We start from the raw sequence: 4,407 nt of genomic DNA on the forward strand, positions 1-4,407 counted from the left end.
TTATAAATATCTTCTTGACCCAGATGGCATGGTGACTGGACCCCCTGGGCAGTGTTCTAGTGCTTACTTGGGAGGGCAGCAAAGGCATCTTTCCATCCTGAAAAGTCCCAAAAGTCTTCTCTTGATAGGTACGTGGAATGTAGCAGCGATTAGTGCTAGGTAGGGAGCGGGGAGAAGAAGCACTGTCAGTAGGCTCACCATGGTAAATTGTATTTGGAAAATATTGTAAGCGAGGAGGTATATGGATAAAGAATGGGGGTGGTTACTGGGTCATTTTAAATTCTCACCCCTCACTGATATCCTAAGCATCTACCTTAGGGTTTTGGTGACTCCAGTAAACCCTTCAGCTCACTCTGCTGTCCTTTATCTTCCAGTCCCTGATCCTTCAACCTAGAAACCAGTTTAGTCTGTTTCTCAGCACAGTTTCCCTCTTGGATACCAGACATGTTTAGACAATTAAATGAAAGTTAACCCTGAAAAAGTATCATCTCGGGAAGATGTTTATAATGTCAAAGTGGAGTGTCAGTGTCGGCAATATTTTCAAGACCCCGAGGAATAATGTCTACAGGGGCCCTTTGGGTGAGGTGGAAAGGGGAGGGAGATTTTCCGAAGGGTCCTTGATGGTGTGCCTCATTCCACAGGCAGCCCTCTCCCTGTGGAGAAGGTTAATTGCACAGCAGAGAATGAGACCGAACCATGATTTCCTTTTTGGTGCCTCATTGCATATTTTTTTCTTAGGCTGAGTCTTCAATTTTATGCAGAGCCAGGTGTTGTAAAGTGGATTGAAGTAACAAATCAACCCATTTGAGCTTTTGAAGATACTAATTTGCCTACAGATATCTTTAATCTGGCTGTATATATACCCTTTCAAAGCATTTCTGAACTTAAACCGTATCCAAAACAACATGTGGCAGTTTCTCTAATTACTTATGATTAAGAAAAAAGCAAAGTCAGGCCCTAAAGGCACCAACACTTTGCCATTTTACTGGAGATATGAATGCTGCCTAGCAAAGCAGCTTGAAAATTAATGCGTGGCACGACACAGGACAGCAGTTTTGGATTGCATTTCTTTCCCTCACTGTATTTCAAAATTGTTTTACACAACAGGAAGAGGGAGGGAAAAGAGCAGATGGTTTGAGTTATAAAAGCCTTTGAAAACAATGGTACAAAGACATTTCTGTGCAGTAAGAACCCTCATCAAAATTGTCAGTGAGTGAGTCTACCACAGAATAAAGACGAGAAAAGACAGAAAGCAGATATGGAAAATAGAGCTGTTTTGATGTGGGTCATAGAAAAATGACAGTACCCAAGTTGAAAAAATTGAGAAGGATGTGCTCTCTAATAGATGTACAGTGTGAAACTTCTCCTTGAGTTTACAAAAAGCAATGGTATGGAACCCATTCATTTTGAAAAGATGGGGTGACATTTCTGTAGGTCTTTCCTTAAAAAGGGATTTATAGTTTTATCTTTTCCCCTTTCATAGGAAATGTATTCTTACTGGATTTGGAAAAACAATATTTCTTCTATTTGGTGGAAAGTTTATTCTGTCTCTCAGAAGAGTTAATGCCAAAAAAACAAAAAACAAACAAACAAACAAACAAACAAACAACAACCTGAGAACTGACCCAGAGCAAAACACAACAAGAGGTCTAAAGTAGAGAATTTACAACCCCTGGAATGAGGATTCTTGACTAACTTTACTATATAATTCCTCTGAGCTTAGTAAAGTTGTTCTTAACTCTAAATATTATCTATATTGGCCAATGATTACATATTGGCCCTGTCATCTTGAATGGGTTTTGTTTCCTTGAGATTTTCTGACTACTTAGTAAAATGCCATCCTTGAGTCTATACGGGATGACATTCCATTTTCAGTATGGCCGCTAGCTTATGAAGTACCATCATTTTAGTCCATTTAGGCTGCAATAAAACATTCCCTAAACCGAGTAGCTTATGAACAGCAGACCTTCCTTTCTCACAGTTCTAGAGCCCTGGCAGTCCAAGATGAAGGCACTCTCAGATCCTGTGTCTGGCAAGGGGTGCTTTCTGTTTCACAAGGGACCCTTTTTAACTGTGTTCACACATGTGATGAAGGGTCTTTCTTGGGCCTTTCTTGAGTCATCTAAAATTTTTCTTCTGGTTATTGTGGATGGTGGTCTGCTGCTTAAACTGTGGACCAGAATCTTGGACCCCCTTCCGCCATATTTCATATGATGCCAAAAAAAAAAAAAAAGTTTGAAGTAGAAAGTTTTCTTAGTTCCATCATCTAGGACATAATAGGGATAAGTAGAAATTCCTAGGCAGAGGCTAAAGCACAGATGGGCTGTCTGACTCAGGCTTGTAATGGCTCACATGCTTTTCTTCAATATGAATATCTTTTTGTTGGTGGGGTTTCAATTATAGGAGTTGATTCTCCAAAGTGAGATGAATATGCTAAAAGAAAAGTTCCATATTAAAAAAGGTCAAGAATCTAAAATGCTAATCGTGGTGGAGAAGAGGGACCAGATGCAAAGTGTAAATCTTGTCTAGAACTTTTAAGATCAGATAAATTAAATGTACTGACTGTTAATCACAAAATGAGAGAGGCTGAGAGAAGACTGCAGACATCTTAAACAAATTAATTAAAGTAGTAAAGTTAACTTTGAGACGACCCAAGTGTGAAGATTAAATTTTCTGCAAATAGAATATTCCTCTGAAATAAGAAAGTGGTCAAATGTAACACTAATACCATAGGACAATTATGGTCTAGGACCATTATCCATGTGTAAGTGTCCTGGGGTGGGACATGGAGATAATCAGTACTGGGAAGAAGAGGATTTCAAAGGAGAGAGTTTTCCTTTCACTTCCCTGACTGCAAGATTATACCTGAACTCTTTTGCATTGTAGCTCATTTTGGGATACATTCATGTGTAGACCAAACTGCACAGTTGGTGTTGTTTTATAGAGTTGAGTAGTTAACAAAGGTTAAGACATCCCTAAATTAAAAAATGTATTAAGCCAGTATTTTATCTAACACTAATAATGTTGATTAATGTTTACATAGTTATTTGGTATCATTTCTGACACGGTGTAATCATCCTCTCAAAAACCCCATGGAACTGATAATTGGCCTCATTTTAAAGATGGCAAAACAGAGGTACAAGGAATTTTAGAAATTCTGTTCAAAGCATAGGGTTAGCAAGTAGCAGGGAGAGAATTTGTATGTAGGCAGTAGCTGCAAGAGATTATGCTTGTAATCTCCACGTTATAGTACCTCTCATGTGCTGAAAGAAAAGCGTGTGTAGAGATTTGAGATAGATCAGCTCCAAAATGAAATAAGTATTTCCTCCCCTCCTCTAAAACCTATGTCATTCAAATAATGTATTTCTTTCTGGGTACATGATACTTTATATAAATTTATAATATCAAATTTGGAAGTGTTTATTGTGCTGTTCACAGTCCCAAAAGAAGTGCGTTCTTCCAGAGAGTCAATGAGGATAATTTGAAAATAAACTAGAGGAGCTTAGTGAAATCTTGAGGCTATCAATAGTTACCTCACCTATCTAAAAGAACCAGAGAAAGAAAAAGTAGTTCTCAGGAGAGAGTAATCATATGAAGAAGGCTGCCTTTCATGAGCTCAGACCTCCATAGAGGAATGCAGGACAGAGTAGGAATCAGGAATTAGCCTCTTCCCACTTCCTAATCACTGAACAGTTGCAACCAATGGCCAAGCCCAAATGGATATCAAAGGCCAAGCTAGCCCATTTGGCAGCCATATAGGTCAGCTGTACAGGGCACAGGGCATAGTGGGTACAGAAATAGAGAACATGGACGGGGAAGTGCAAATAAAAGATGTCTAATGTTTTGGAAGTTGGGTTTGTCTAATGCCAAAGACATTTCTTGCATAGACAAACAGAAATTCAGCTTTCTGTGGTGATAAATGGAGTCTTCCTAATTTTGTATTGTTTTATTTAAATCCACACCGCCCTTTAACATCCAACTTAAATGGCAGTGCCCTAAGGCACTGGTTCTCTGACATCCCCAACTAGGTATGATTTTCTCCCCTATCCATCCAGTGCAACACTCTCTGAACTGGCACATGCCCTGTCTCTTTCTAGTTCAGGTACTCTCTCTCAGGTGCCCACTCCCCTCCCCTCCCACTCTACCAAATTGCAGGTAAATCCCCCAATTCCTCACGTCAATAAGCACAAGTTTAGATGAAGTACAAGTCAATTGGACTTTCTCTCCCTCCCTCCCTCTTCCTTCCTTCCTTTCTTCCTTCCTTTCTTTGCTCTGATTTCTTCAGTGTGCTTAGTGATGTTTTAGAATCTATTGGTTCTAGGGGCTGGGAACGTGGCTCCATGGTAGAACACTTACCTGGCATGCTCAGGCCCTGGGTTCAGTCCCTGACACCCCAAAGGAAAAAAA

This window comes from Spermophilus citellus (genome assembly GCF_964194105.1).
Source record: "Spermophilus citellus genome assembly, chromosome: 2".
Taxonomy (NCBI): domain Eukaryota; kingdom Metazoa; phylum Chordata; class Mammalia; order Rodentia; family Sciuridae; genus Spermophilus; species Spermophilus citellus.